Here is a 10,694-nt window from a genome sequence, read left to right on the forward strand (position 1 = left end):
TGATATCTAAATTTTAATTCTATTTCACATAATTTATTAATTATCCCTTCACGTATTATACATTTTGTGTTTCATATATGCCAATTTATTTTTTATATCATCCTTTAAATATTGCTTGATTATTAAAAAAAAATCATTTATAATATTCACTTCACACAAATTTAAAATTTTGAGGGTTAAACCTCACCTCTCGGATGAAAAACATCTCAACACCCAATTTCAAACATTGCTACCATGCAGAAAAATTGGGATTTATATGTGAATTAATTTGTGGTCTTCACTGATAGGGGTGTCAATTCGGGTCGACGGGTCGGGTTCAGGTCGAACCCGACTTGACCCAGGTGTAAACGGGTCAACCCGAACCTGACCCACACGGGTTGACGAGTTGGCCCGACCCGACCCGCGAACCCGTTTAATTCAAAAACTGGGCGACATCATGCTAGGAGGAGTGACAGCGATGACGCGGATGTTCGGCGGAGTGGCGCGGACGCCACTGCCGACTGGCCCAAGCTGGCGGCGACGTAGCATTATGAGTTGATCTCGATGGACAGACGCGACGGAATGACGAATGAGATGGGTTGACTGCGATGGACAGACGCGAAGGACACATGAAAGTCAGGCGGGAATCGAAAATTCGGGATTACAAAATATAAACTGGTCAATTCGAGTTGACCCGCAGGTTCCCGGGTCAACCCATACCCGACCCGTTTTATCAAACGGGTCGAATCTGCAAAACTGAACCCGACTCGTTTATCAAACGGGTCGGGTCCAACCCGAATTTTCCGGGTCAAGTTCGGATCAAATTTTCATGTCGTGTCAAATTCACTGATTTAAAGAGCACACCTTTAATGGACAAGACAATCAAATATTGACTGCAAACCTATCGAAATTTTAACATCCTATGAGCTTAAAGATAAATATTTCCAGACCAATTACAAATTGAATAAACTTAGAAAAAAAAAAATATTTAATTCTAATACGCACTCAAGTAAACAATCATCAAATATAACGAATGGATAAAAAATGTTCTAAGTGCAACTGAATCCACAAAACACCCTATAAAATAAACAAATTAGAAAAATAAGACAGTTGGGCTAATGATCTATACACAAATGGCATTATATGCAAAGTCTTCTATAAAACTCTATCTAGATCATCAGTTCATCTCTTATCTTACAGATCATCCCATATGTATACATAACTCATCTAGACTAAAATTATATATTAAAAAAAAAAATTATAAAAGATGCCACTACAAAATAAATGTTAGCACAATAAAACATTCATATATATTTATATATATAAAGACATGAGGCCAAGCACAAATTGGTGTCAAGCTTATATTTCAGCCCCTGTTATAGTAGACCTGCAAGAAAAATATATCTTTATTAATTTAATTACCCCTTTTAGGCAATACCACCAACAAAAAAAATATGTTGATCATAAAGACTTAAGGGAAAGTGGCCATAACAATATCCATCAAGTCAAATAAATAAACAAACAAAACATCACATCATATCACATTATGCATTTAAAAAAAAAAAAAAATTCTAGAGCCTAAGGATGCTAGAAGATGTGGCTACCATAACAACTAGTATGGACTGTGCTGGTGGAGAAATTATTCTGTGCAAACGTTGAACACAGCTCTACATTCGAAGACCAATCAGAATGAGCCACGTCAGCAATACCGAGCGGTACCGAGCAGTACCGAGCCGCGGTACCGACTTGGCTCATTTTGATTGGTCTTCGGACGGCGTTCGCCATATTCTCGTGCTGGTGAGGGTGCAAAACTAATCAGTAGCGTGATGTTGAAGTAGTAGATTTGATTGTGCAATATATATATATGGCCTGGTAGGATTGAACTTTAGATAGACTTACATATTCCTATTTACGAACATCTCCTTTGATAACAGAAGGCACTGGCTTTCCATTTACCGAGGTGTCTCTTACAAACCTGAAGATGGTCTCAGCAACAATTTCTGGCTTCTCCACATGTGGGAAATGACCACAATTTGGTATTTTATGCAATATTGAATTCGACAATTCTTCATGCAACTTCTGCCAATATAAAAGGGGGAAAAAAAAAAAAAAGTAAAGAAGAAAGAAAACTTGAAATACCAACAAGTAGAGTTTATAAATTTGTCAGGTTCTATGTCCCACCATGATAATGTCAGTTTGAATAGCAAATTTAAATCATCTTATCAGCACAAGATAGTCATGTAATAGTTAATGTTGGCACAAACATATCAATAGATGTTAATATTATGAGAAATTCCGTTGAAAGTTTGATCAAAATATTTGCCAATTCTTCAATCCCCTAACCGAAAGCAGCAGGACACGAGCACATTCTCTAACAGGGGATCAAAAACGTCCAGGTATAGAGAGGTTAGGCGGAGGGGAACACAAAAAGAATCCGTTAAGAAACCTTTTTGGTTCAACTCTGGACATTCTAAGATTCTATTCGAACTGGCTCCTCCCATTTCAAGTCAAGAGATAGAAAATAGACATCCAAATATCTATTGATGTAGAAGGAGAAGGGAAAAAGGAGACATTTGAGATTTGAATTTCTTGTTTTAATTGAGGTCAAAATATTAGGAATAATTAAATCAAATCAAATCAAAGAAACCTAATTAGATTTAATTTAATTTAAGTAACTTTTCTAAAATAGGTTATCTTAATTAGGAAAGTATTTCAAATTCAAAATTACTTAGAATTTGAAATCAAATATTTTTCCTAATTTAAATCGTTTGATAAAAGGAAAGTAATCAAAGAGAAATTAAAACTTTGGAGGCAAAGTGGAAGAAGGGGGGAAGGGGCCGGCGACATTAAAAGGGGGAGGAGAGGTTATGGAAAGGAGATTAAAAAGAACTTTGATTGGAACCTTAAATTAGGGAATAATATTTAAATCACATCCAATTAAATAATTAACTGGACCTAATTCAAATACTTTCCTAAAATAAGAATCCTTATTTTGGAAACAAAATTTAAATTCAAATTAATTTGAATTTTAAATTTCAATTTGTTACTAAGTTAGAAGGGCTAAAAAAAGAAAGGGCTTTGAATGTGACGGGGGATTTGTGGAGCCAAGTGGAAAGAAGGTGGCCGGTTTTGTGGAAGTGGAGCTAAGGCCGTGGGGAGGAAGAATGGGAGGCCGGTTTTGTGGAAGTGGACGGGTTTATGGGAGAATCGGCCGGTGGAAAGTGGGGGATTTTGGCCGGCGATCAAGGGAGAGGAGAAAAGGATTTAGGGAAAGAAAGATACAACCGCGAGCTCGGCCACATCCTGCAACTGATGGGTACTACGTTGCCTTTCATTAAGGGACTTCAGGCCACGAGCCCGGACACATCCTGCGACTGGTGGAAGCTATGAATTCCTCCCATAGGAATCTCACCCAAGGTTCTTTCCAAAGAACACATGTGCAAACACAATTTTATTAATCTTTCAATATTACATTACACAAGCAAGGGCCTCTATATATAGGCTTAAGAAACTAAAACAAGACACATATACCCCTACGACTTACATAGGATGACCCTCTTAAGGGAAAAAATAGAAAATTCATAATAAAAATAAAAATTACAAATAAAATTTAAAATAATCTGGGATGATGACGGCCGTCGATCTTCAGCTCCTCCTCGGATAGGCATGGACGGTTGGATGTCCGCATCATCTATAATGTTATGTTCAAATAAAATAGACTTGGTTCAAGCCAAGTCAATCTAGTTCAAGCCAAGTTGGCCTGGTTCAACCTATATCAACTCAATCCAAGAATAAAAGGAATCATCAATACATAGGACTACCCTCTTAAGGGTAAAGACGGAAAATTCATAATAAAAATAAAAATTATAAATAAAATTTAAGATAATGTGGGATGATGACGACCGTCGATCTTCAGCTCCTCTTCGGATATGGATAGACGGTTGGATGCCCGCATTATCTATAATGTTATATTCAAATAAAATAGACTTGGTTCAAGCCAAGTCAATCTAGTTCAAGCCAAGTTGGCCTGGTTCAACCTATATCAACTCATTCCAAGAATAAAAGGAATCATCAAGTCTCCAAAGAACTCTCCTCAGCTAGTGATCTCGACTTATCAAGTTAATTACGTCAATCTGTCAAAAAACCAACCCTTGTCATTCATATCAGCAACTTATACAAGTCAAATTATTGACTTCATCTTAATTCGATAGGCGTCTTCCTTTAGTAAGTTGATGCAGTGACTTGACATCCTTGTTTCATCAAATTGCAAGCTAATAAGTTTATGGGAAATTGGGCAATTCAACTTTTGTATTTTTCATTATATATATAGCCCATTCCATTGTTCTCAAGCCTCAACCAAAAGTTATAAGTAGAGTGTTATTGGGTAAGCTCAGAATATGTAAATTTTGCACTCAAGCTTATTCTAATGAAATCCCAGATCTTTTTACTCTAGAACTCATATTTTTCTGTGTTTCTCTACTCTCTTCACATAGTAATAGTATTCTGTTAGGCGGGCCCCTCCAATCCTTACTTACTCTAGGCGGGCCCCACATGGAGTTAATTCAAGGGTTGGAGGGAAAATTTGAATGGAAAGGGGGGGAAATTTGAATAGAAGGGCTGTTTAGGGATTTTGTATGGGGATGAGAGTTAAAGAGGGGGAAAGGGGGGAATTAGGTCCGGATCTTGAATTAGAAGGAAAAGTTTGAGATCTCATTGTGTGCTTGGGCTCTAGGGTTTGCTAGAGACTTGTGGAGAGTTGTTCTTCCTCTCGAATCGAAGGACGTTGTATCTTTCTTTGTTTTCTTGCATCTACTAGTGGAAACCTTGTTTCTTTTCCTTATTTTTCTCTGTTTGGGTGCATTTCCTGCCGCGGAGCTGCTGTAAAACTGCTGGGACAGCAGTTTTGCTCACTGTTTTGGGCTGATTTTGACTAGGGTTGCTTGCGAACTCAAGTATTACCTTAGGGTTACTTGCGAACTCAAGTATTTCCTATCAAATTGGTATCAGAGCATTGTCTTGGGACTGTTGGAGGCGGAAATCTGAAAATTTCAGCAATTTTTCTTTCCTCCTCAAGAAGTTCTTCTTGTAAAACCGTGGAGGGAAGATGGCTGGAAAGAAGGTTGATGCACTGGAGGGAGAAATAGGCCAACTGAAGGCTGATTTGGAGGAAAGAACCATTGATTTTCACAACCAATTCGCTTCCATTCATGAAAAGATGGAGGGGAGGTTCACTGCTTTGGAGAATATGATGAAGAAGATGCTTGAAGACAAACAAAATCCGGCGACATCGGAAACAAGGGAGGCCACAGGCGGCCATTCAAGAGGAGGAATTCCGAACCCATTAAGGGGGAGGGAGAACCCGGAAGTGGAGATCCTCGAGGGAGATGATGGAATACCTCCTCTAGAACCGCTTTCTAGGGAGGAGATGAGTATGGGCTATGAAAGGAGGGGTGCAGAATTTTTTGGGAGAAGGGACGATGCTTACCGCCGTGGTGCTGATTTGGAAAGAAGAAGAGGGGAATGTGATGAAGGGATCGGGTATGATCGTAGGAGGGAAGATCGTGACTACTGAGGAGCAATCCTCCTAGAGGAATGGGAGGTTATGGAGGAGTTAGGGGACACGGTGGTGACCCGAGAGTGAGGAAATTGAAGATGCCCATCTTTGAGGGCGAAGACGCACATGGCTGGATCTACAAGGTGGAGAGATACTTTACAGTCAATGGGTTGAATGAGGAGGAGAAGTTGACAGCTGCAGGCTTGTGCTTAGAAGGGAAGGCTCTGGCATGGTATCAATGGCGGGACATGAGGCGACCCATTCGCACCTGGAGGGAGTTCAAGGACTGTCTACTAGAACGCTTCCGAACCAGCAGGGGAGGAGACTTCTATGAGCAGTTTTTTGCCTTGACACAGGAAGGGACAGTGGCAGAGTATCGTGACCGGTTCGAATATTTGGCCAGCAGACTAGATCGGCTCTCAGAGACAGTGTTAGAAGGAAACTTTATGAAGGGGCTGAAAGCGGAGATCCGGGCAGCAGTTCGGGTGATGAGGCCACGAGACCTTGGAGAGGCCATGGAGCTAGCTCAGCTGGTGGAGGACCAGAAGCATCTGGAGAAGGGGATTAGGGGAAGCAATTCTGGGGGATCTTACAGGATGACCACTACTTTCTTAGCTCCAAAGGCACCAGCAACAGGGGGGTTAAGGGAAATACCCAAAGAGAGAACTGGAGGGGGAAATTTCAAAAGGCTAACCGAGAAGGAGATACAGGAGAAGAGGGCAAAGGGGTTGTGTTTTAGATGTGATGAGAAATACATGCCAGGGCATAGGTGTAAGGACCGAACTCTTCAGGTTCTCACCGTCTGTGATGACGAGGAAGCTGAGGAGGGAGGTGGAAGTGGGTTAGAGATGGAGGATGAGGAGAAACTACATTTGGATGTAGCAGAAGTATCCCTAAATTCTGTGGTGGGATTCACTCCAAATCACACTATGAAAGTGAGGGGAGAGATGGCTGATAGAAAGGTGATAGTGTTGATCGATAGTGGGGCAACCCACAATTTCATCTCCACTCAGATGGTTGACTTGCTGGGGGTGAAACTGGAGGATACAGGCGGCTATGGAGTGATGCTGGGCACAGGAAAGGTAGAAATGGGAAGGGGAGTTTGTAGAGGAGTAGTGCTGATGATTCAGGGGATCCAGGTGAAGGAAGAATTTCTTCCCTTGGAGTTGGGGAGCACTGATGTCATCCTGGGGATGAAATGGCTGCAGACCTTAGGGGAGACCAAAGTAAATTGGGGTGCTTTGAGGATGGAGCTAATGGTGGAAGGAAAGAAGATGGTGATCCAAGGCGACGCAGGGCTATCCAGGACCGGCGTGTCTCTCAGATCCATGATCAGAACCATACAGGAGGTGGGAGGTGGATATTTGGTGGAACTGCAGCGCTTGGAGAGGGTCAGCGTAGGAGATGAGGGAAGCCTTCCTCTAGCAGTACAACCGCTCATACAACAGTTCAGTGAGGTGTTCCAACCGCCTCAAGGCTTACCACCACTCAGGGAACAAGAGCATGCAATCATTCTGAAGGAGGGGGTGCCACCAGTTAGTGTGCGACCCTACCGCTACCCCCAAATTCAGAAGGACGAGATCGAGAAGCTGATTAAGGAGATGTTGGACGCGGGGATCATCAGACCAAGTGTGAGTCCTTTCTCTAGTCCTGTACTACTGGTCAAAAAGAAGGATGGTAGCTGGAGATTCTGCGTGGATTACAGGGCATTGAATAAGGAAACTGTGCCGGATAAGTTTCCCATTCCGGTGATCGATGAGCTACTGGATGAGCTGTATGGAGCAGTAGTGTTCTCTAAGATGGATTTGAAGTCGGGCTACCACCAAATCAGGATGAAAGGGGAGGATATTCCGAAGACGGCATTCAGGACACACGAGGGGCACTATGAGTTCTTGGTGATGCCATTTGGGCTTACCAATGCTCCAGCCACTTTCCAATCCTTGATGAACAGGGTGTTTCGGCCGTACCTGCGGAGGTTTGTACTAGTTTTCTTCGATGACATACTGGTGTACAGTCGATCCGAGGAGGAGCACCAGGAGCATTTGAAGGTGGTCTTTGGAGTGCTACGGGAGCACGAGTTTAAAGCCAATCTGAAGAAGTGTAGCTTCGCCCAGAAGAGTGTGGAGTATCTGGGACACTTGGTATCTAAGGAAGGGGTGGCAGCTGATTCAGCCAAGATCGAAGCCATGCAACGGTGGCCTCTACCTAGGAACTTGAGGGAGCTGAGGGGATTCCTGGGACTGACGGGCTACTACCGGAGGTTTGTGAAAGGGTACAGCAACATAGCCTTGCCCCTGACAGAGCAGTTAAAGAAGGATAGTTTCTTGTGGGGAGAAGCGGCTACTCAAGCTTTTGAGAAGCTTAAGAAGGCAATGACCACGGTACCAGTTTTGGCCCTACCAGACTTCAGTCAGACGTTCGTGGTGGAGACAGACGCATCCGGGTATGGGTTGGGGGCGGTGCTGATGCAGCAGCATAGACCCATTGCCTACTTCAGTCAGGTGTTGGCAACAAGAGCAAGACTGAAGTCTGTATATGAACGGGAATTGATGGCCATAGTATTGGCAATTCAGAAGTGGAGACCCTACCTGCTAGGACGGCATTTCGTCGTCAGGACAGATCAGAGGAGCCTGAAATACCTGTTGGAACAACGGATGGTGACAGAGGAACATCAGAGATGGCTGTCTAAACTATTGGGATACGATTTTGAGATCCAGTACCGACCAGGGTTGGAGAATAAGGCGGCTGATGCCTTATCCAGGTGTGGGGGAGAGCTACAGGCGGTAACCATGTCGGTACCCCTAATGGTGGATTGGGGGGAAATCCAGAGAGAGAGTGAACATGATGAAGAATTGAAGAAGATCCGATTGGATCTATTGAAGGATAAGAGCAGCCACCCAAGCTACACCCTTGAGGGGGAGAGATTGTTGAACCAAGGAAGGTTTGTGATACCACAAAATTCCATCCACATTCCCCAGCTATTACAGGAGTTTCATGGGAGCGCCATTGGAGGTCATTCCGGAGTAGAAAAGACATATCGGAGGCTGGCCGCAGAATTATACTGGAAAGGAATGCATAAGCAAGTGCAGGAGACAGTGGCGAGGTGCGAAGTGTGTCAGAGAAACAAGTATATGGCGATGGCTCCAGGGGGGTTACTACAGCCCTTGTCGCTTCCAAATAGAGTATGGGAGGAAGTGTCCATGGATTTCGTGGATGGCCTACCACGATCGGAGGGATTCACTGTTATTATGGTGGTGGTTGATAGACTGAGCAAGTATGCACATTTCACACCCCTTCGACACCCTTACACTGCAGTGACAGTGGCGGCTTCTTTCATCAGGGAAGTGGTTAGATTACATGGAATTCCAGAGTCGATAGTGTCTGATCGCGACAAGGTGTTCCTCAGCCAGTTTTGGAAGGAGCTGTTCAGGTTACAGGGGACTATTCTCAAAAGGAGCACAGCCTACCATCCGCAAACAGACGGGCAAACAGAGGTTGTAAATCGGAGCTTGGAAACTTACTTAAGGTGTTTTGCTTCTGAAACACCAAGGGTATGGGCCAAATGGTTGGCCTGGGCAGAGTATTGGTACAATACCTCGTACCACTCAGCTTCCAGGATGACCCCTTTTAGAGTGCTATATGGAAGAGATCCACCACATTTGGTGCATTATGGAAGGGGCAGCACACCCGTATCTTCAGTAGAGCAGCATTTGGAAGAAAGGGATAGGATGCTGGAGGAGTTGAAGAAACATCTGATGAGGGCACAACAGATCATGAAGAAACAGGCGGATGCACACAGAAGGGATATCCAATTTGAAGTAGGTGAGAAGGTATTTCTAAAACTACGGCCCTACAGACAGAGGACCTTGGCCAACAGAAGAAATGAGAAGTTATCCCCAAGGTATTTTGGCCCCTATGAGATATTAGATAAAATTGGGGCAGTGGCATACCGTTTGAAATTACCACCTTCGGCCACTATACATCCAGTATTTCATGTATCACAGCTGAGAAAAGCCATTGGGGAGTATGCAACCAGTGCTGAACTGCCAACCACATTAACTGAGGAGATGGAAGTGATCCTAGAACCTCTGGAGCTGAAAGATGTGAGACTTGACCAGGAAGGAAACAAAGAGGTGTTGATCGCATGGAAAGGGCTCCCCGAATTTGATGCTACGTGGGAGCCATTTGAAAGAATGAAAGATCAATTCCCTTCATTTCACCTTGAGGACAAGGTGAGTCTTTGGGAGGGGAGTAATGTTAGGCGGGCCCCTCCGATCCTTACTTACTCTAGGCGGGCCCCACATGGAGTTAATTCAAGGGTTGGAGGGAAAATTTGAATGGAAAGGGGGGGAAATTTGAATAGAAGGGCTGTTTAGGGATTTTGTATGGGAATGAGAGTTAAAGAGGGGGAAAGGGGGGAATTAGGTCCTCATCTTGAATTTGAATGAAAAGTTTGAGATCTCATTGTGTGCTTGGGCTCTAGGGTTTGCTAGAGACTTGTGGAGAGTTGTTCTTCCTCTCGAATCGAAGGACGTTGTATCTTTCTTTGTTTTCTTGCATCTACTAGTGGAAACCTTGTTTCTTTTCCTTATTTTTCTCTGTTTGGGTGCATTTCCTGCTGCGGAGCTGCTGTAAAACTGCTGGGACAGCAGTTTTGCTCACTGTTTTGGGCTGATTTTGACTAGGGTTGCTTGCGAACTCAAGTATTACCTTAGGGTTACTTGCGAACTCAAGTATTTCCTATCAAATTGGTATCAGAGCATTGTCTTGGGACTGTTGGAGGCGGAATGTCTTAAGAAATATATTTGATCATAGTAATCTTCATTTACCCTCCCAACAATGACAACTGTCTAGGGGTACGAAAATAGATCCCTCCATTACCAATGACTAGTAACATCACTAAAAGAGAATATATTTTTACATTAATTACAAAAGAAATTTAATAAAATAAATTTTCTTATTTTAATTTTTTTTAGTATTTTTTAATTATATATTTCAATAAATAATTAATACAAAATAGAATATAATTTATATAAAAATTATTATGTTAATTATTTATAATATTTTTGTTTTAGGAAATAGGTAAAAACGCAAAACCATATTTGTTTTTCTATAGAAAATCCAAAATAGTTTGGCATTTCCACAGAAAACCCAATTTCAT

This window comes from Dendrobium catenatum, unplaced genomic scaffold (genome assembly GCF_001605985.2).
Source record: "Dendrobium catenatum unplaced genomic scaffold, ASM160598v2 fragScaff_scaffold_1023, whole genome shotgun sequence".
NCBI lineage: Eukaryota > Viridiplantae > Streptophyta > Magnoliopsida > Asparagales > Orchidaceae > Dendrobium > Dendrobium catenatum.